The sequence below is a fragment of the Pristiophorus japonicus genome, chromosome 10, assembly GCF_044704955.1.
Source record: "Pristiophorus japonicus isolate sPriJap1 chromosome 10, sPriJap1.hap1, whole genome shotgun sequence".
NCBI classification, from domain to species: domain Eukaryota; kingdom Metazoa; phylum Chordata; class Chondrichthyes; family Pristiophoridae; genus Pristiophorus; species Pristiophorus japonicus.
Window position 1 is genome coordinate 148,472,203 of NC_091986.1, and position 23,630 is coordinate 148,495,832.

The following is a 23,630-nucleotide window of genomic DNA, read 5'->3' on the forward strand; positions in this document are numbered from 1 at the left end:
TTGGTTGGTTCTGGCCGGGGACTTGTGCACGGAGTTTGGTTGGTTCTGGCTGAAGGGACTTGTGCATGGAGTTTGGTTGGTTCTGGCTGAAGGGACTTGTGCACGGAGTTTGGTTGGTTCTGGCCGGGGACTTGTGCACGGAGTTTGGTTGGTTCTGGCCGGGGACTTGTGCACGGAGTTTGGTTGGTTCTGGCTGAAGGGACTTGTGCACGGAGTTTGGTTGGTTCTGGCCGGGGACTTGTGCACGGAGTTTGGTTGGTTCTGGCTGAAGGGACTTGTGCACGGAGTTTGGTTGGTTCTGGCCGGGGACTTGTGCACAGAGCTTGGTTGGTTCTGGCTGAAGGGACTTGCGTGCGGACCCAGGAGCAGCGGTGTGGTGACTGTGAAGACCCGGCCTGGAACAGGTAGGATTGAAGTTTTTATTCTTGCAATTTTTGTTAGTTGGATTTCATTTTTTGACTTTTCCCTGGGCCTGGCTGGTGGCAGTAACGGTTTGGCAGGGTGTCCGGATTCCAGAACATTATGCGGATTCTGGATGACCCTGCCATGGATCGTCCTGGAATCTGGATTCTGGAACATTCCGGATTCTGGAACATTCTGGATTCCACAACATTCTGTATTCCGGAACTCCATATTTTCGACGCTGCGCCTGTACTTCCTTTCAGTTTTTCCCCCTAAATGTACTATTTCATATTTCTCTGCATTAAACTGCATCTACCGCTATCTTAACTCTCTGCTGACCTGTTTATGTCCTCCTGCATTTACCTTACAGTTTGCTATGCAAATTAATTCATTTTCATCAACATACTTCCCTCTCATTCTTCTTGTGCATTTGTCTTCATCATCATCATCATCATAGGCGGTCCCTCGAAACGAGGATGACTTGCTTCCACGCCAAAAAGGGACGAGATCACAAGTATTTCAAAGTAGGACCTAATATTCCAGGTCCCGAACTACATCTTGAAGGGTGGAAGATGCCTGTGCATGGATTTTTTAGCGTGCCGTGGCCTTTGCACACCAGCCATTACACAGGCTTGACAGAGCTAGGTCTTGGTCCAGTGGCAAGGATTAACCAAGACGACTGGAGACCAGCTCTGCTGCACGGACTTAGTGCGCACATGTAGCGCAATGTGGGCTGGCCCGTGCTTCTCCTGGGCCCTCACCTCTCCTGGGCCCCAATCGCATTTCTCTACGACCTCTCGCCGCTCCTTCACCCTGACCTTGCCGCTCCAGCTGTATCTGCCCACACTCCAATCAGCGACCTGGATTTGGGTGACATCAAATCCAGTCGCCCTCTTCACAGCTGTCGCCCTCCTGCAGCAGCACGCACTGCTCCCTCAGTGGCATGCCGCCGCACGTTGCTCCCTCTAATGGCCCCGGCCTGTTGATGGTCGCCGGATGTTAACCAAGGCGGAGGGGAATCCTCTGTTGAAGAAAAAGGAAGACATGTCAGAGGCACCAGTGTGAAAGATGGCGTCGTCAGAGCAGATGCAATGGAGACAGAGAAACTGGGAGCATGGAATGGAGTCCTTACAGGGTGTGGGGTGGAAGGAAGTGTAGTCTAGGTAGCTGTGGGAGTCAGTGGGTTTATAGTCGATACTGATCGAAAGCCTATTCCCATAGATGGAGATTGAGAAGTCGAGGAAGGGAAGGGAAGAGTCAGATGGACCATGTGAAGGTGAGGGAAGGGTGGAAATTGGATGCAAAATGAAGTACATTTTTCAAGTTCAGGGTGAGAGCAGGAAACGGCACCAATACAGTCGTCAATATACTGGAAAAAGAGGTGAGGGAGGGGACCCGAGTAGGACTGGAACAAAGAATATTCCACATATGCCACAAAAAGACAGGCATAGTTCGGACCCATGGAGACAATAGAAATAGTTTAGATTGGGCAATGCCCATGTGAAAGAGCCCAACATAAACTATGCATTGGTCTGTATCACCTAGATGACTGCGTATCACAAAGTCTCAAGAAGGATCCCTCGAGTAGAATGCTACCCACATCCTGCCAAACTGAGAAATATTAATTTATCCCGACTCTTTGCTTTCTGTCCCCAGCCACATATTTCTACTAAAGTGGCTACATTCCCTTCAATACTCTGTGGTGTTCTGTACACAACTCCCACTAATGTTTTCTGCCCTTTGGTGTTTCGCAGCTCTACCCATCTACCAGCTGTCGTTGTACACAAAGGTACCAACCATATAGGCCGAGGGCCTCCTCGTAGGACTGCTCCTGGGCACGGCCAAGGGTGCCATCAGCCGGTCCAGGCAGCGGGCGGTCGAGGGGGTCGTTCAACCTGACTGACTGCCTCTCTTCCGCTCTTACATCCGGTCCAGGGTGTCCTTGGAGATGGAGCACGCGGTGTCCACCGGTACGCTCGCGGCCTTCCGCGAGAGGTGGGCACCGGAGGGACTGGAGTGCATCATCACGCCCGGCAACCAAATTTTAATTTGATTTTACATTTTAAAGTTTAATTTGTTTTAATTGCCGGTGCTTTTAGTGTCCCCTTCCCTTTTATAGGGGGCACTGGGGAAAAAAGGTGATTTTAGTGCCCAAAAACCCAACCATATAGGTAAAAAAACGGGATGTGGTCCTACAAGCTGAACTTAGGGAGCTAGGAGTTAAATTAAAAAGTAGAACCTCAAAGGTAATAATCTCAGGATTGCTACCAGTGCCATGTGCTAGTCAGAGTAGGAAAAGCAGGATAGTTCAGATGAATACGTGGCTTGAGGAACGGTGCAAGGGGGAGGGATTCAAATTCCTGGGATATTGGAACCGGTTCTGGGGGCGATGGGACCAGTACAAACCGGACGGTCTGCACCTGGACAGGACCGGAACCGATGTCCTAGGTGGAGTGTTTGCTAGTGCTGTTGGTGAGGGTTTAAACTAATACGGCAGGAGGATGGGAATCTATGCAGGGAGGCAGAGGGAAGTAAAAAGGGGGCAGACGCAAAAGGTAGCAAGGAGAAATGTAAGAGTGGAGGGCAGAGAAATCAAGGGCAAAAATCAAAAAGTGCCACGTTTCAACATAATTCTAAAACGACAAAGAGTGCTAACAAAACAAGCCTGAAGGCTCTGTGCCTCAATGCGAGGAGCATTCGTAATAAGGTGGATGAATTAACTGCGCAGATAGCTGTTAACGGAATTAGGGATTAGGGAGACATGGCTCCATGGTGACCAAGGCTGGGAATTCAACATCCAGGGGTATTCAATATTCAAGAAGGATGGACAGAAAGGAAAAGGAGGCGGGGTAGCATTAGTGGTTAAAGAGGAGATTAACGCAATAGTAAGGAAGGAATTAGCTTGGATGATGTGGAATCTATATGGATAGAGCTGCGGAAAATGTTAGTGGGAGTTGTGTACAGACCACCAACAGTAGTAGTGAGGTTGGGGATGGCATTAAACAGGAAATTAGGGATGCGTGCAATAAAGGTACAGCAGTTATCATGGGTGACTTTAATCTACATATAGATTGGGCTAACCAAACTGGTAGCAATACTGTGGAGGAGGATTTCCTGGAGTATATAAGGGATGGTTTTCCAGAGCAATATGTCGAGGAACCAACCAGAGAGCAGGCCATTCTAGACTGCGTCTTGTGTAACAAGAGGGGATTAATTAGCAATCTTGTCGTGCGAGGCCCCTTGGGAAGAGTGACCATAATATGGTAGAATTCTTCATTAAGATGGAGAGTGACACAGTTAATTCAGAAACTCGGGTCCTGAACTTAAAAAAAGCTAACTTCGATGGTATGAGACGTGAATTGGCGAGGATAGACTGGCGAATGATACTTAAAGGGTTGACGGTGGATAAGCAATGGCAGACATTTAAAGATCACATGGATGAACTACAACAATTGTACATCCCTGTCTGGAGTAAAATTAAAACGGGGAAGGTGGCTCAACCGTGGCTAACAAGGGAAATTATGGATAGTGTTAAACCCAAGGAAGAGGCATATAAATTGTCCAGAACATAAGAACATAAGAACATAAGAATTAGGAACAGGAGTAGGCCATCTAGTCCCTCGAACCTGCTCTGCCATTCAACAATATCATGGCTGATCTGGCCGTGGACTCAGCTCCACTTACCCGCCTGCTCCCCATAACCCTTAATTCCCTTATTGGTTAAAAATCTATCTATCTGTGATTTGAATACATTCAATGAGCTAGCCTCAACTGCTTCCTTGGGCAGAGAATTCCACAGATTCACAACCCTCTGGGAGAAGAAATTCCTTCTCAGCTCGGTTTTAAATTGATTCCCCCATATTTTGAGGCTGTGCCCCCTAGTTCTAGTCTCCCCGACCAGTGGAAACAACCTCTCTGCCTCTATTTTGTCTATCCCTTTCATTATTTTAAATGTTTCTATAAGATCACCCCTCATCCTTCTGAACTCCAACGAGTAAAGACCCAGTCTACTCAATCTATCATCATAAGGTAACCCCCTCATCTCCGGAATCAGCCTAGTGAATTGTCTCTGTACCCCCTCCAAAGCTAGTATATCCTTCCTTAAGTAAGGTGACCAAAACTACACGCAGTACTCCAGGTGCGGCCTCACCAATACCCTGTACAGTTGCAGCAGGATCTCCCTGCTTTTGTACTCCATCCCTCTCGCAATGAAGGCCAACATTCCATTCGCCTTCCTGATTAGCTGCTGCACCTGCAAACTAATTTTTTGAGATTCATGCACAAGGACCCCCAGGTCCCTCTGCACCTCAGCACGTTGTAATTTCTCCCCATTCAAATAATATTCCCTTTTACTGTTTTTTTTCCCAAGGTGGATGACCTCACATTTTCTGACATTGTATTCCATCTGCCAAACCTTAGCCCATTCGCTTAACTTATCTAAATCTCTTTGCAGCCTCTCTGTGTCTTCTACACAACCCGCTTTCCCACTAATCTTTGTGTCATCTGCAAATTTTGTTACAATACACTCTGTCCCCTCTTCCAGGTCATCTATGTATATTGTAAACAGTTGTGGTCCCAGCACCGATCCCTTTGGCACACTACTAACCACCGATTGCCAACCTGAAAAGGACCCATTTATCCCGACTCTCTGCTTTCTGTTAGTTAGCCAATTCTCTATCCATGCTCATCCATTTCCTCTGACTCCACATACTTTTATCTTCTGCAGTAACCTTTTGTGTAGCACTTTATCGAATGCCTTTTGGAAATCCAAATACACCACATCCATCGGTATACCTCTATCCACCATGCTCGTTATATCCTCAAAGAATTCCAGTAAATTAGTTAAACATGATTTCCCCTTCATGAATCCATGTTGCGTCTGCTTGATTGCACTATTCCTATCTAGATGTCCCGCTATTTCTTCCTTAATGATAGCTTCAAGCATTTTCCCCACTACAGATGTTAAACCAACCGGCCTATAGTTACCTGCCTTTTGTCTTCCCCCTTTTTTAAACAGAGGCGTTACATTAGCTGCTTTCCAATCCGATGGTACCTCCTCAGAAAAAGCAACAAACCTGAGGACTGGGAGAAATTTAGAATCCAGCAGAGGAGGACTAAGGGTTTAATTCGGAGGGGGAAATAGAGTACGAGAGTAAGCTTGCAGGGAACAAAAAACTGACTGCAAAAGCTTCTCTAGATATGTGAAGAGAAAAAGATTAGTGAAGACTAATGTAGGTCCCTTGCAGTCAGAATCAAGTGAATTCATAATAGGGAACAAGGAAATGGCAGACCAATTGAACAAATACTTTGGTTCTGTCTTGACTAAGGAAGACACAAATAACCTCCCAAAAATATTAGGGGACTGAGGGTCTAGCGAGAAGGAGGAACTGAGGGAAATCCTTATTAGTCAGGAAATGGTGTTAGGGAAATTGATGGAATTGAAGGCCACAAAATCCCCAGGGCCTGATAGTCTGCATCCCAGAGTACTTAAGGAAGAGGCCCTAGAAATAGTAGATGCATTAATGGTCATTTTCCAACATTCCATGGACTCTGGATCAGGTTCAATGGATTGAAGGGTAGCTAATGTAACCCCATTTTAAAAAAAGGGAAAGCGAAAACAGGTATTATATACCGGTTATCCTGACATTGGTAGTGGAGTCAATTATTAAAGATATAATAGCAGCACATTTGAAAAGCAGTGACAGGATCAGTCCCAGTCAGCATGGATTTATGGCTGCGTGACAAATCTGCCAGAATTTTTTGAGGATGTAACTAGTAAAGTGGATAAGGGAGCAGCAGTGGATGTGGTGTATTTGGACTTTCAAAAGGCTTTTGACAAGGTCCCACACAGAGAGATTAGTATGCAACATTAAGGCACATGGGATTGGAGGTAATGTATTGACGTGGATAGAGAACTGGTTGGCAGACAGGAAGCAAAGAATGGGAATAAATGGCTCCTTTTCAGAATGGCAGGCAGTGACTAGTGGGGTACCGCAAGTTTCAGTGCTGGGACCCCGGCTATGTACAATATACAATAATGATTTAGACAAAGGAATTGAATGTAATATCTCCAAGTTTGCACCTGGGCAGTCCGGAACCAATGTCCTAGGGAGAGTGTTTGCTAGTGCTGTTGTGGAGGAGTTAAACTAATATGGCAGGGGGATGGGAACCAATGCAGGGAGACAGAGGGAAACAAAAAGGAGACAAAAGCAAAAGACAGAAAGGAGATGAGTAAAAGTGGAGGGCAGAGAAACCCAAGGCAAAAAACAAAAAGGGCCACTGAAAATAAAGGGGCTGCAGGAGGGGTCAAAACTAGAAATCATGGTTTAAAAACTAGGATTAAAACACTCTACCTAAATGCACGCAGCATTCGAAATAAAGTAAATGAGTTGACGGCACAAATCATTACAAATGGGTATGATTTGGTGGCCATTACAGAAACATGGTTGCAGGGTGGCCAAGACTGGGAATTAAACATACAGGGGTATCTGACGATTCAGAAAGATAGACAAGAAGGGAAAGGAGGTGGGGTAGCTCTGTTAATAAAGGATGATATCAGGGCAGTTGTGAGAGACGATATTGGCTCTAATGAACAAAATGTTGAATCATTGTGGGTGGAGATTAGAGATAGTAAGGGGAAAAAGTCACTGGTGGTGTAGTTTATAGGCCCCCAAATAATAACTTCACGGTGGGGCGGGCAACAATCAAGGGAATAATGGAGGCATGTGAAAAAGGAACGGCAGTAGTCATGGGGGTTTTTAACCTACATATCGATTGGTCAACTCAAATTGCATGGGGTAGCCTGGAGGAGGAATTCATAGAATGCATATGGGATTGTTTCTTTGAACAGTATGTTACAGAACCTACAAGGGAGCAAGCCATCTTAGATCTGGTCCTGTGTAATGAGACAGGAAAAATAAACGATCTCCTGGTAAAAGATCCTCTCGGAATGAGTGATCACAGTATGGTTGAATTTGTAATACAGATTGAGGGTGAGGAAGTTGTGTCAGAAATGAGCGTACTATGCTTAAACAAAGGGGATTACAGTGGGATGAGGCAGAGTTGGCTAAAGTAGACTGGAAACACAGACTAAACGGTGGCACAATTGAGGAACAGTGGAGAACTTTTAAGAAGCTCTTTCATAGTGCGCAACAAAAATATATTCCAGTGAAAAAGAAGGGTGGTAAGAGAAGGGATAACCAGCCGTGCATAACCAAGGAAATAAAGGAGAATATCAAATCAAAGACCAATGCGTATAAGGTGGCCAAGTTTAGTAGGAAACTGGAAGATTGGGAAAATTTTAAACAACAGCAAAGAATGACTAAGAAAGCAATAAAGAAAGGAAAGATAGATTACGAAGGTAAGCTTGCGCAAAACATAAAAGCAGATAGTAAAAGCTTTTACAGATATATAAAACGGAAAAGAGTGACTAAAGTAAATGTTGGTCCCTCAGAAGATGAGAAGGGGGATTTAATAATGGGAAATGTGGAAATGGCTGAGACCTTAAACAATTATTTTCCTTCGGTCTTCACAGTGGAAGACACAAAAACCATGCCAAAAATTGCTGGTCACAGGAATGTGGGAAGGGAGGATCTTGAGACAATCACTATCACTAGTGGGGTAGTGCTGGACAGACTAATGGGACTCAAGGTAGACAAGTCCACTAATCCTGATGAAATGCATCCCAGGGTATTAAAAGAGATGGCGGAAGTTATAGCAGATGCAGTCGTTATAATCTACCAAAATTCTCTGGACTCTGGGGAGGTACCAGCAGATTGGAAAGCAGCTAATGTAACGCCTCTGTTTAAAAAAGGGGGAAGACAAAAGGCAGGTAACTATAGGCCGGTTAGTTTAACATCTGTAGTGGGGAAAATGCTTGAAACTATCATTAAGGAAGAAATAGCGGGGCATCTAGATAGGAATAGTGCAATCAAGCAGACGCAGCATGGATTCATGAAGGGGAAATCATGTTTAACTAATTTACTGGAATTCTTTGAGGATATAAAAAGCATGGTGGATAGAGATGTACCGATGGATGTGGTGTATTTAGATTTCCAAAAGGCATTCGATAAGGTGCCACACAAAAGGTTACTGCAAAAGATAGAGGTAAACGGTGTCAGAGGAAATGTATTAGCATGGATAGAGAATTGTCTGCCGAACAGAAAGCAGAGAGTCGGGATAAATGGGTCCTTTTCAGGTTGGAAATCGGTGGTTAGTGGTGTGCCACAGGGATCGGTGCTGGGACCACAACTGTTTACAATATACATAGATGACCTGGAAGAGGGGACAGAGTGTAGTGTAACAAAATTTGCAGATGACACAAAGATTAGTGGGAAAGCGGGTTGTGTAGAGGACACAGAGAGGCTGCAAAGAGATTTGGATAGGTTATGCGAATGGGCTAAGGTTTGGCAGATGGAATACAATGTCGGAAAGTGTGAGGTCATCCACCTTGGGGAAAAAAACAGTAAAAGGGAATATTATTTGAATGGGGAGAAATTACAACATGCTGCGGTGCAGAGGGACCTGGGGGTCCTTGTGCATGAATCCCAAAAAGTTAGTTTGCAGGTACAGCAGGTAATCAGGAAGGCGAATGGAATGTTGGCCTTCATTGTGAGAGGGATGGAGTACAAAAGCAGGGAGGTCCTGCTGCAACTGTATAGGGTATTGGTAAGGCCGCACCTGGAGTACTGCATGCAGTTTTGGTCACCTTACTTAACGAAGGATATACTGGCTTTGGAGGGGGTACAGAGACGATTCACTAGGCTGATTCCGGAGATGAAGGGGTTACGTTATGAAAATAGATTGAGTAGACTGGGTCTTTACTCGTTGGAGTTCAGAAAGATGAGGGGTGATCTTATAGAAACATTTAAAATAATGAAAGGGATAGACAAGATAGAGGCAGAGAGGTTGTTTCCACTGGTCGGGGAGACTAGAACTAGGGGGCACAGCCTCAAAATACGGGGGAGCTAATTTAAAACCGAGTTGAGAAGGAATTTCTTCTCCCAGAATGTGGTGAATCTGTGGAATTCTCTGCCCAAGGAAGCAGTTGAGGCTAGCTCATTGAATGTATTCAAGTCACAGATAGATAGATTTTTAACCAATAAGGGAATTAAGGGTTTACGGGGAGCGGGCGGGTAAGTGGAGCTGAGTCCACGGCCAGATCAGCCATGGTCTTATTGAATGGTGGAGCAGGCTCGAGGGGCTAGATGGCCTACTCCTGTTCCTAATTCTTATGTTCTTATGTTCTTATGACACTAAGCTGGGTGGCAGTGTGAGCTGTGAGGAGGATGCTAAGAGGCTGCAGGGTGACTTGAACAGGTTAGGTGAGTGGGCAAATGCATGGCAGATGCAGTATAATGTGGATAAGTGTGAGGTTATCCACTTTGGTGGCAAAAACAGGAAGGCAGATTATTATCTGAATGGTGACAGATTAGTAAAAGGGGAGGTGCAACAAGACCTGGGTGTCATGGTACATCAGTCATTGAAAGTAGGTATGCAGGTACAGCAGGCTGTTAAAAAAGGAAATGGCATGTTGGCCTTCATAGCGAGAGGATTTGAGTGTAGGAGCAGGGAGGTCTTACTGCAGTTGTACAGGGCCTTGGTGAGACCACACCTTGAGTATTGTGTGCAGTTTTGTTCCCCTACTCTGAGGAAGGACATTCTTGCTATTGAGGAAGTGCACCGAAGGTTCACCAGACTGATTCCCGGGATGGCAGGACTGACATATGAAGAAAGATTGGATTGACTCGGCTTATATTGACTGGAATTTTGAAGAATGAGAGGGGATCTCATAGAAGCATATAAAATTCTGACGGGATTGGACAGGTTAGATGCAGGAAGAATGTTCCCGATGTTGGGTAAGTCCAGAACCAGGGATCACAGTCTAAGGATAAGGAGTAAACCATATAGGACCGAGATGAGGAGAAACTTTTTCACCCAGAGAATTGTGAACCTATGGAATTCTGTACCACAGAAAGTTGTTGAGGCCAGTTCGTTGGATATATTCAAAAAGGAATTCGATGTGGCCCTTACGGCTAAAGGGATCAAGGGGTTATGGAGAGAAAGCAGAAATGGGGTACTGAAGTTGCATGATCAGCCATGATCATGTTGAATGGTGGTGCAGGCCCGAAGGGCTGAATGGCCTACTCCTGCATCTATTTTCTATGCTTCTATGTTTCTAATACCACATACATTCATATTCATTACAATTCCCTCATATTGCATCTTATCAAATGCAGAGGAAAACTCTTCTGATTTAGGAAGAAATGAATAATGATTTTGTCATTTTATCATTTTATCTTTTCTTTTATCCATTTTAACTATTGCATCAAGTTTGCCAGGAAGCTAACAATGCAATGCATACAGGATTATAATTACAGTGCTGTAAAAATCATCAACAGTTGTTCTGAATAACTGAAAGAGTATTTATGTCATTTGCTTTATTACAATATACACATTACAATGCAACACAACAAATCTTTAACCAAGGCTATGATACAACAAAATAAAAACAGAAAATGCTGGAAATCTCAGCAGGTCAAACAGCAGCTGTGGAGAGAAACAGAGTTAACGTTTCAGGTCTGTGACTCATCGTAATTCACTGATACACCAATCTGTGTAGAGTTTCACTCTGAGAATCTGGGAAACTTTCAGCCCATTCATATTCACAATTACTTTCACAGTATTAGTGTTGCATTATTCACAAAGATAATGGTTTCTGCAATAGTTTGTTGACAAAGGCTTTGTGCATTGCTAAAGCATGTGCAAATTATGAGCATCACAAAGCTTGAGCATTAGCAACCGATGAGATGATTATCACACCTGAACAAAAGCTCTTGTCACATTGATTGCCAAAAGAGCTAGAACCTTAGCGGCTGCTCTCTTCCTGGAAAATGATGAAATTGAAGAACGAAGGCGTAATACCAGTGAAACTGGGTTCATCTCCAAATTCTGATCTCCACAACCTCTCATCATATCATAGGCAGTCCCTCGAAGCGAGGATGATTTGCTTCCACGCCAAAAAGGGATGAGTTCACAGGTGTAATATTCCAGATCCTGAACTACATCTTGAAGGGTGGAAAGATGCCTGTGCGTGGATTTTTTTAACGTGTGGTGGCAGTTGCACACCAGCCACCACACGGGCTTGACAGAGCTAGGTCTTCGTCCAGTGGCAAAGATTAACCAAGATGACTGGAGACGAGCTCTGCTGCACAGGCCTACTGCGCACACATATCGCAGTGTGGGCTGGCCCGTGGTGCCCCTGGGCCCACACCTCTTCTGGGCCCCAAACTCATGCTTCTCCTGGGCCCCAGTCACCTCCATCTACAAACTCTTGCTGCTCCTTCGCCCCTCCTGCTGTGCCTGCCCGCACAGCAATCAACGACCTGTCTTCGCAGCCGTCGCCCTCCTGCAGCAGCACGCGCTGCTCCCTTAAGTGGTATGCCGCCGCACACTGCTCCCTCCAATGGCCCCGGCCTGCTGATGGTCTTGCAGGCTGGGACCACGCCGATTTCCAGGCCGGGCCACTGCACACTGCTCCCTCCACAGCCCCTATGTCTTTGGTCTATGTTATGTAACTTAACTGGGTTTTACCTGCCACCGGACGGCACGACTGTCGGAGTCCTAAAGGTCACTGGCAGACACGTGCAAGCCATGTATATAATGTTGGCAGCCATGTTGAATCCTCACTTTGAGAATAAATAAACTGGAGTAAGATCATGCCTGAACAAGCTCACCGTACTTAGCCTCGTGGAGTTATTCGATACTTAATAATTGGCGACAAGTTAAAAATACGAACTTTCACACAACCATGTCTGTTGGAATTTTGGAGAGATTTGTGGAAGGGGAAGACTGGGAGGATTTCACTGATCGCCTCGACCAGTACTTCGTAGCCAACGGATTAGAAGGAACCAATAACGCAATTCAGCGCAGGGCGGTTCTCCTCATCGTTTGTGGGTCAAAAATTTATGGCCTTATCAAGAATCTATTTTCACCGACTCGACCAAGGGATAACACTTACGACGAATTGTGTATGCTGGTTTGGAGCCACTTTAAACTGAAGGAAAGCATCATCATGGCGAGGTATCGTTTCTATATGCACCATCGCTCCGAGGGCCAGGACGAATTTGTTGCCGACCTGAGACGTCTCGCTGGGCTGTGCAAGTTCGGAGCTGCATTGGAGGAAATGCTGCGGGACTTTTTCGTGCTTGGCATTGGCCACGAGGTTATCCTTCAAAAGCTGCTGGCTGCTGAATCTCTAGACCTGAGCAGGGCCATCACGATCGGCCAGGCATGCATGTCCACGGACGAAAACTCGAAACAGATATCTTCCCAGCATCGAAACTCACCGGCAAGTACTGTGCATAAAATAATATCGTCGGCAGGCAGAGCTGCACATGGCAGGGCCTACTCGTCCGCGTTCATACGACCTGTAACTCCTCAAAGTCCGCCATCAGGGGTGAACCAAATCTCACCTTGTTGGAGTTGCGGGGGCTAACATCAGGCCCATCAATGCCGATTCAAGCAATACATGTGCAAAGGCTGTGCAACAATGGGGCACATTCAGCGAATGTGTCCACAACCGAGCAAGTGTGCTGCGACACACCACGTGGCTGAGGATGATCGATCCAGCGTGGATCAAGCGACACAGGCAACTCAACCCGAGGTACAGGACGAAGAAGTGTATGGGGTACATTCTTTTACCAAAAGTCCTCCGATAATGCTGGACGTTAAATTAAATGGGGTTCCAGTATCCATGGAATTGGACACGGGTGCGAGTCAGTCAATAATGAGCCAGAGGGCTTTCGAAAAGCTGTGGGACACTCAGACAAAAAGACCCAAACTGAGCCCAATCAATGCAAAGCTGCGTACCTACATCAAAGAGCTCATACTAGTCATTGGCAGCGCGGCAGTAAAGGTATCGTATGATGGAGCTGTGCATGATTTATCGTTGTGGATTATTCCAGGCAATGGCCCAACGCTGTTCGGCAGGAGTTGGCTTGAGAAAATTAAATGGAATTGGAATGATATTAAAGCCTTATCATCAGTGGATGATACTTTGTGTGCTCAAGTGCTGAGCAAGTTTCCCTCGTTGTTCGAACCAGGCATCGGCAACTTCACGGGAGCCAAGGTGCAGATTCACCTCGGCCCGGATGTAAGACCCATCCGTCACAAGGCTCGGGCGGTTCCGTACATGATGAGGGAGAAGGTTGAGATCAAACTGGACAGACTTCAACGGGAAGGAATCATATCACCAGTCGAGTTCAGCGAATGGGCCAGTCCAATTGTCCCGATGTTGAAAAATGATGGAACGGTCAGGATCTGCGGCGACTACAAGGTAACGATCAACCGAGTCTCGATACAGGATCAGTACCCATTACCCAAGGCTGATGACCTGTTGGCAATGCTAGCGGGGGGGATGTCGTTTTCCTGACCTCCGCTTACATGACACAGGAGCTGGTCGAATCTTCAAAAAAACTGACGTACATCAACACACACAAAGTACTGTTTATATACATAGGAACATAGGAACATAAGAATTAGGAACAGGAGTAGGCCATCTAGCCCCTCGAGCCCGCTCCGACATTCAGCAAGATCACGGCTGATCTGGCCGTGGACTCAGCTCCACTTACCCGCCCGCTCCCCGTAACCCTTAACTCCCTTATTGGTTAAAAATCTATCTATCTGTGATTTGAATACATTCAATGAGCTAGCCTCAATTGCTTCCCTGGGCAGAGAATTCCACAGATTCACAACCCTCTGGGAGAAGAAATTCCTTCTCAACTCGGTTTTAAATTGGCTCCCCCGTATTTTGAGGCTGTGCCCCCTAGTTCTAGTCTCCCCGACCAGTGGAAACAACCTCTCTGCCTCTATCTTGTCTATCCCTTTCATTATTTTAAAAGTTTCTATAAGATCACCCCTCATCCTTCTGAACTCCAATGAGTAAAGACCCAGTCTACTCAATCTATCATCATAAGGTAACCCCCTCATCTCCGGAATCAGCCTCGTGAATCGTCTCTGTACCCCCTCCAAAGCTAGTATATCCTTCCTTAAGTAAGGTGACCAAAACTGCACGCAGTACTCCAGGTGCAGCCTCACCAATACCCTATACAGATGCCCTTTCGGAATTCACTCGGTGGTAGCCATATTTCAGAGAAACTTGGAGAGTTTGCTGATGTCCGTCCTGAGAACCATCGTGTTCCAAGATGACATCCTGATCACCGGTCGTTACGCCACTGAACACCTGCACAACCTGGAAAAGGTTCTATGTCGTCTGGACAGAGTGGGACTCAGGCTAAAACGCTCCAAGTGCATTTTCATGGCATCAGAAGTCGAATTCCCGGGGAGAAAGATTGCAGCAGATAGCACCAGGCCTACGGACTCGAAGACAGAGGCCATCAAGAGGCCGCCAGACCCCAGAGTGTGGCGGAGCTGCCTTCGTTCCTGGGTCTTCTCAATTATTTCAGTAATTTTCTGCCTAGTTTGAGCACATTGCTAGAGCCCTTGCACATATTGCTGAGAAAGGGTAACGATTGGGTTTGGGGCAAATCTCAAGACAGAACCTTTGACAAGGCCAGGAACCTGCTATGTTCCAATAAATTACTGGTACACTATGACCCATGTAAGCGGTTAGTGTTGGCCTGCGACGCCTCATCATATGGGGTCGGTTGTGTGCTCCAGCAAGCCAATGTATCAGGAAAACTCCAACCAGTTACAGACGCGTCCAGAAGTCTGTCTAAGGCTGAAAGAGCCTATAGTATGATAGAGAAAGAGGCTTTAGCATGTGTATATGGAGTTAGGAAAATGCACCAATACCTGTTTGGGCTTCGGTTTGAGCTTGAAGCAGACCACAAGCCGCTCATTTCAATGTTTTCTGAGAGCAAAGGTATCAACACTAATGCCTTGTTCCGCATCCAAAGATGGGCACTGACATTATCCGCTTATGATTATGTCATCCACCACAGACCAGGCACTGAAAACTGCTGATGCGCTTAGCCGGCTACCATGGCCACAACCGAGGTGGAAATGCCGCAGACTAGCTGCTGGTCATGGATGCCTTCGAGAGCGAGGGGTCACCCGTCACAGCTCGCCAAAATGGAACCTGGACCAGCCAGGATCCTGTACTGTCAAGCGTAAAAAGATGTGTCCTAAATGGAAATTGGTCTGCCATTCCCAGGGAAATACAGGATGAAATTAAGCCTTATAGCCGCCGCAAAAATGAATTGTCTATTCAGTCTGATTGTCTGTTATGGGGTTATCGTGTTGTTATGCCAAAAAAAAGGCAGGGAAACTTTTGTGCGAGATTTACACAGTACCCACCCAGGCATTGTCATGATGAAGGCCATTGCCAGGTCTCACGTTTGGTGACCTGGCATTGACTCGGACTTGGAGTTATGCATGCATCAGTACAACACTTGCATGCAACTGAGTAATGCACCTGTGGAGGCTCCGCTGAGTCTGTGGTCATAGCCATCCAAACCGTGGTCAAGGATCCACATAGACTTTGCTGGCCCCTTTCTCGGCAAAATGTTTTTAGTGGTAGTGGACGCTTATTCCAAACGGATTGAATGCATAATCATGTCATCCAGCATGTCCACAGCCACTATTGAAAGCCTCCGGGCCATATTCGCCGCCCATGGCCTGCCCGATATCCTTGTCAGCGACAACTGACCATGTTTCACCGTTTGGAGTAATGGCATCAAGCATGTCAGGTCTGCCCCTTTCAAACCCGCGTCTAACGGTCAAGCGGAGCGGGCTGTCCAAGTCATTAAGCAGAGCCTAAAATGTGTGACTCCCTGCTCCCTACAGACCCGCTTGTCCCACATTCTGCTTAGTTACCGGACGAGACCCCACTTGCTCACCGGGGTCCCTCCTGCCGAGCTGTTAATGAAGAGAGGCCTCAAAACCAGGCTCTCCCTTGTACACCCGGATCTCAATGATCATGTTGAAACCAGAAGGCAACGGTAACAATGTTACCACGATCGCGTGGCCGTGTCACGTGACATTGCTGTTCATGACCCTGTGTTTATCCTGAATTATGGTCATGGTCCAAAGTGGGTTGCTGGCACGGTTTTGGCCAAGGAGAGAAACAGGGTGTTTGTAGTTAAACTGTTAAATGGCCAAACGTGCAAGAAGCACATCGACCAAACCAAACTGCGATTCACAGACAACCCAGAACAAATTGAAGATGACATCATCATCGACCAACAAACACACATCCAACCATCGGTTGATCCTTGTGTCATTCACGAAGACAAACCTACCATTCCAACAGTCTGGGTGGCGGTGTGAGCTGTGAGGAGGATGCTAAAAGGCTGCAGGGTGACTTGGGCAGGTTAGGTGAGTGGGCAAACACGTGGCAGATGCAGTATAATGTGGATAAATGTGAGGTTATCCACTTTGGTGGCAAAAACAAGAAGGCAGGATATTATCTGAATGGCGGCAGATTAGGAAAAGGGGAGATGCAGCGAGACCTGCGTGTCAAGGTACATCAGTCATTGAAAGTTGGCATGCAGGTACAGCAGGCGGTGAAGAAGGCAAATGGTATGTTGGCCCTCATAGCTAGGGGATTTGAGTATAGGAGCAGGAAGGTCTTACTGCAGTTGTATAGGGCCTTAGTGAGGCCTCACCTGGAATATTGTGTTCAGTTTTGGTCTCCTAATCTGAGGAAGGACATTCTTGCTCTTCAGGGAGTGTAGCGAAGGTTCACCAGACTGATTCCCGGGAGAGACTGGATCGACTAGGCCTGTATTCACTGGAGTTTAGAAGGATGAGAGGGGATCTCATAGAAACATATAAAATTCTGACGGGACTGGACAGGTTAGATGCAAGAAGAATGCTCCCGATTTTGGGGAAGTCCAGAACCAGGGGACATAGTCGAAGGATAAGGAGTAAGCCATTTAGGACTGACATGAGGAGAAACTTCTTCACTCATTAACTGTTAACCTGTGGAATTCCCTATCGCAGAGAGTTGTTGATGCTAGTTCATTGGATATATTCAAGAGGGAGTTAGATATGGCCCTGATGGCTAAAGGGATCAAGGGGTATGGAGAGAAAGCAGGAAAGGGGTATTGAGGTGAATGATCAGCCATGATCTTATTGAATGGTGGTGCAGGCTCGAAGGGCCGAATGGCCTACTCCTGCACCTATTTTCTATGTTTCTATGTTTCCTGTCAGACCGACTGCGCCGCAATGCAGCAATGGTCCTCCTAACTCACCCAAGTTTGGGATCGAACTGAGAAGATCAACCAGGGAGCGGACGGCCCCGGACCATCTCAACTTGTAAATACAATCTGTACCAAGGACTTTGGGGGGAATGATGTTATGTATGTTAACTGGGTTTTACCTGCCACCGGAGGGCGCAACTGTCGGGGTCCTAATGGTCACTGGCAGATACATGCAAGCTGTATATATCATGTTGGCAGCCATGTTGAATCCTCAATTTGAGAATAAATAAACTGGAGTAAGGTCATGCCTGAACTAGCTCACTGTAGTTAGCCTCGTGGAGTTATTCGATACTTAACAGTCTGGATCTGTATTTCAGGCCCACTGTCCATTCATGTTGCACCATATGCATGTAAAGTATTGAGCAGAGATCCTGTGATGTTCAGAACATATTAATATTCATATCAACACAGGCAATTAACAGTTATCAATTCATGGCTCGGAATTTGCGGTCTTGATGACGGCGAAATGGCAGCGTTTGCTGCCATTTTGCCATTGAAACTGACTGCAATTTCAGGATGTAGCAAATGCGCAGCCAAATGTGGAAATCCTGAAGTTGATGTCTGTCATTGAATGCTCTTCCACAGGCTGCATTGTGCCTGCGCTCCCCCGCGCCCCCCCCCCCCCCCGCCCCCCACCTCCAAACCCCAGAGCCGGCAATCAGTGAAATCTCTCAAATCATGGAAACTGGTGAAAACTTCGGCTCTTACGCAGTAATTACGCTGTTAAATATCCCATTAAAAGTTAGCTACAGAGGGAACAGGTGTAACAGGCTTTAACAGCGTATTGAGTGCTCAACAAAAGTTATGGCCATGTAAAATTAATTTTGATTTTGTGCAGTGCCAATTTTATCCATTTTAATAAAAATTGAAGAGGGAAAATGGGACAGCGACAGAAACCTGCCAATGTCACCGCGGCCTCAGGTTTACAGCTGCTGAAAATGGCCGCAGCGCTACCGGGCAAAGACTCGCGCTTGGGCTGGAGATTTGCCGCACTAACATACTGTGTAATGTGTGCTGGTGGTGTTAGTGGAGGCATGGGAGCTGAAGTTTCGTCCTGAAGTGACGTTGCAGCTTTTTACAGTCTCTGGGCATGAGGTTGTGGAGTTCACAATAAATTGTGAGCAATTAAAATGGGAATGCGATCAGAATGTTCAGCCATGAACTCATTGAATGGCGGTGCAGGCTAGAAGGGCCGAATGGCCTACTCCTGCACCTATTTTCTATGTTTTCTATGAACTAATAAAAATTAAAATCAAGTGCAAAAATGCATTTTTCAGCCCTTGCTGCCTAGCAAAAAATATTAACATTAAAAAGAAATATCAAATAGGAGTATTTAGCACTTAAAGCTGAATTCCCCTCCGAACCTCAAAAAATGGTAAAAGTGCTTCAACACTAACACAACTGGCTTAGCAAGCCAGGGAAGGAGCACCCAGGGACTCGCAAGCAGCACTCCAGCTTTGCGCAGGGAGGCAACACTGCCTCTACTTATAGGGGCCAAGAGGCCCTCCAGAAAGAAGGATGTGGGATTATATCACCGAGGCCGTCACTGCCAGCAGTGCCACCTCCAACAGCTGGCTCCAGTGCCCAAAGAAGCTTCATGACCACAGATCACTGGTCAAGGTCAGTGAATGTATCTTCAAAAGCTGTCTCCTACCAACTGCGTCACTAACCTCACACACTGCTCAATGCACAACTCCCCCCGCAATCACTCACCAGCAACAATCTGTACCAATCGCGAGGCACATCTCCCATTCCTAGCTTCACCTCACCCCTTGGAGGAGACAGTGTTGGCCATTCTTGGTAGGGGCATGGCTGAGCCCTTGGCCAGCAACGTGGCTGAAAGGATACAAGATGCTGGTATCCTCACACCTTTTGCTTTCCCACCCTCCCCTCACCACAACACCATCCTTGTGCCTTCCTCAATTCACACACTCAAGAAATGCAGTCTGCCTAGCCAGTGGTTGACCAAGAAGAGGGAGAGGAGAGTGAAGAAACACTTGATTTGACACTCCCAGCCACCAGCTCCTCAAGATCAACCAGCAAGGCCATTTGCAGTGTTCCCCACTGAAAGTCAGCAGCCTTCCACCAGCCATGCACCAGCCTCTGGGGTAGCACTGCGTGACATCAGTAGGATAGGCAAAGGCACACACAAGACAGTCGCTATGGGAATGCATAAGGGAAATGAGTCGATTTCTTGATGTCATATTGGATGGATAGATGTATAAAGTTGGATTGGAAAGTTTGCTTTGTGGTGGCTTTTATTTCAGCATTGTGGCCAAGAGGATGCTGTGATGGTCGGTAACAGAGGGAAGGGAAGGTGTGGGACTATTATTGAAAGGGGAAGTGGGGTTGTGGTCACTGGTACCGCAGGTGGATGATTCCATCCCAGATATCCCGGCCAGAAAGGGGCTGTCTGGGTTACATCCTTCCTCCTCCTCGGCTTCTTCCTCTTCTGTTTCTGCATCTTCCTCTTACCTCTGCGATTATTGTGACTGAAATTACAGCTTAAAATGCTGGAAATACTAAGCTGGTCAGGCAGCATTTCGACCTGAGACATAAACTATGTATCTCTCTCACAGCGATGCATCCGTAAGATCCTACAAATCCCCTGGGAGGACAGATGCACCAACATTAGCGTCCTCGACCAAGCCAACATCCCCAGCATTGAGGCACTGACTACACTTGATCAGCTCCGCTGGGCAAGCCACATTGTTCGCATGCCAGACACGAGACTCCCAAAGCAAGCCTCTACTAGATATGTGAAGAGAAAAAGATTACTGAAGACAAACGTAGGTCCCTTGCAGTCAGATTCAGGTGAATTTATAATGGGGAACAGAGAAATGGCAGACCAGTTGAACAAATACTTTGGTTCTGTCTTCACGAAGGAAGACACAAATAACCTTCTGGAAATACTAGGGGACCGAGGGTCTAGTGAGAAGGAGGACTGAAGGAAATCCTTATTAGGCGGGAAATTGTGTTAGGGAAATTGGTGGGATTGAAGGCCGATAAATCCCCGGGGCCTGATAGTCTGCATCCCAGAGAACTTAAGGAAGTGGCTCTAGAAATAGTGGATGCATCGGTGATCATTTTCCAACAGTCTATCGACTCTGGATCAGTTCCTATGGACTGGAGGGTAGCTAATGTAACACCACTTTTTAAGAAAGGAGGGAGAGAGAAAACAGGTAATTATAGACTGGTTAGCCTGACACCAGTAGTGGGGAAAATGTTGGAATCAATTATTAAAGATGAAATAGCAGTGCATTTGGAAAGCAGTGACAGGATCAGTCGAAGTTGGCATGGATTTATGAAAGGGAAACAATGCTTGACAAATTTTCTGGAATTTTTTGAGGATGTAACTAGTAGAGTGGACAAGGAAGAACCAGTGGATGTGGTGTATGTGGACTTTCAAAAAGCTTTTGACAAGATCCCACCCAAAAGATTAGTGTGCAAAATTATTGGGGGTGATGTACTAATGTGGATAGAGAACTGGTTGGCAGACAGGAAGCAGAGAGTCGGGATAAATTGGTCCTTTTCAGAATGGCAGGCAGTGACTAGTGGGGTGCTGCAGGTCTCAGTGCTGGGACCCAAGCTATTTACAATATACATTAATGATTTAGATGAAGGAATTGAGTGTAATATCTCCACGTTTGCAGATGACACTAAGCTGGGTGGCAGTGTGAGCTGTGAGGAGGACGCTAAGAGGTTGCAGGGTGACTTGGACAGGTTAGGTGAGTGGGCAAATGCATGGCAGATGCAGTATAATGTGGATAAATGTGAAGTTATCCACTTTGGGGCCAAAAACATGAAGGCAGGATATTATCTGAATGGCGGCAGATTAGGAAAAGGGGAGGTGCAAAGAGACCTGGGTGTCATGGTGCATCAGTCATTGAAAGTTGGCATGCAGGTACAGCAAGCGGTAAAGAAACCAAATGGTATGTTGGCCTTCATAGCTAGGGATTTGAGAATAGGAGCAGGGAGGTCTTACTGCAGTTGTACAGGGCCTTGGTGAGGCCTCACCTGGAATATTGTGTTCAGTTTTGGTCTCCTAATCTGAGGAAGGACGTTCTTGCTATTGAGGGAGTGCAGCGAAGGTTCACCAGACTGATTCACGGGATGGCAGGACTGAAAGATGAGGAGAGACTGGATCGATTGGGCCTGTATTCACTGGAGTTTAGAAGGATGAGAGGGGATCTCATCGAAACATATAAAATTCTGCCGGGACCGGACAGGTTAGATGCGGGAAGAATGTTCCCGATATTGGGGAATTCCAGAACCAGGGGACACAGTCTAAGGATAAGGGGTAAGTCTTTTAGGACTGAGATGAGGAGAAACTTCTTCACTCAGAGAGTTGTTAACCTGTGGAGTTCCCTACTGTAGAGAGTTGTTGATGCCAGTTCATTGGATATATTCAAGAGGGAGTTAGATATGGCCCTTATGGCTAAAGGGATAAAGGGGTATGGAGAGAAAGCAGGAAAGGGGCACTGAGGTGAATGATCAGCCATGATCTTATTGAATGGTGGTGCAGGCTCGAAGGGCCGAATGGCCTACTCCTGCACCTATTTTCTATGTTTCTATGTTTCTACTTGGAACCCCTTCATGGAAAACAAGCCAAAGGTGGACAGAAGAAACGTTTCAAAGACACCTTCAAAGCCTTCCTGATAAGTGCAACATCCCCACCGACACCTGGGACCCCCTGGCTAAAGACTGCCCTAAGTGGAAAAAGTGCATCCGGGAGGGCGCTGAGCGCCTCAAGTCTCATCGCCGAGTGCATGCAGAGAACAAGCGCAGGCAGCGGAAAGAACGTACGGCAAACCTGTCCCACCCACAACAACTGTCTGTCCCACCTTGGCAGGGATTGTGGCTCTCGTATTGGACTGTTCAGCCATGTAAGGAATGATTCTAAGAGTGGAAGCAAGTCTTCCTCGATTCCGAGGGACTGCCTATGATGATGATGATGTATCTCTCTCCACGGATGTTGCCTGACCTACTGAGTATTTGCAGCATTTTCTGTCTTCTCAGAGGCCTTCCTTTACCATCCAAGGCCTTGCAAGTGTCCAGTAGAACTCCCGACACACTTAAAAAAATTTTACCATCTATTGCAGCAAGCCACTACTTCAATAAAATTAATCTTGGTAACCGGGTGATATCACTGCAAGTTAGGCAGTACTAATATAGTGGTGAAACTACATAATAAACTCAGCAACAGGAGGGTAAGATTTTTATTCTTTGAATTAACTTATTCTCCACACACTCCAACTCACCTTGCTACATTTATGAGAAACAATGGGCTGAATTTTAAGGATGAAGGCGAGTTGAGGGCAGCAGGGGTCCGAGGTGGTCAGCAAATGTGGGAGGCCGGGTTTCCGCAGGCCCGGCCGACTTTTAACGGCAGGGCCTGATTTGCTGGTGAGGCTTCAGTTTTCCGCCTACAGCTAGCCAGATGGAGAGACTGGCTGGCTGTGGGCAGGTAGGCCTGTGGCACTAGGCCACACAGAGGAGATGGGAGGGTTCGCATGGGGGCCGTTAAGAGGATCATGGGATCGGTCAGAAGATCGGAGGTCGGGCTGGGCCATTAAGAGGATCAGGTGGAGGGGGGTGTGGTTGTGGTGGCTGACTGCCCGCCTTGTCCTGCTTTCCATCTTACCTCCGTTAAAACCGGAAGTGGGCGGGTTCGAGGCTGGTTCAGGTCAGGAATCTGATTTTTAACAATTTAATTACCCCCATGCTCCAAATCCACCTGTTTTTTTAAGGATAAAATTCCCCCCAATATTTCCATTTACAGGTTATTGTAAAAAAATATTCCCAGTGCAATAGTCCTTTTCTGAAGGACCGAGGAGAAAGTCAGACTATTTGTGATTATCGCCATACATTTTGAGGGGACACTAATTTTCCCCTTTTGGTTGTTGCTGCCCATTGGTATGTGGAGAAAGGAAAGGTGCAAGTCCAGAACAACCTCTGCAGTCCATCTAGAAGGTCCCTCTCAATTGCCCTCAAATATCTATC

The 23,630-nt window shown here is 46.5% G+C and overlaps 1 protein-coding gene across 1 annotated transcript in view; it reads left to right on the forward strand.

Moving 5' to 3' along the window:
- Positions 1-319: 319 nt before the first annotated feature.
- LOC139274633 (uncharacterized protein MCAP_0864-like) overlaps positions 320-23,630 on the forward strand; it is a 37,808-nt gene continuing 14,497 nt past the window's right edge. Inside the window, exon 1 of the mRNA XM_070891310.1 lies at positions 320-404. The gene's annotated coding sequence lies outside the window, so the exon portion shown is untranslated. The remainder of the gene's footprint in view (positions 405-23,630) is intronic.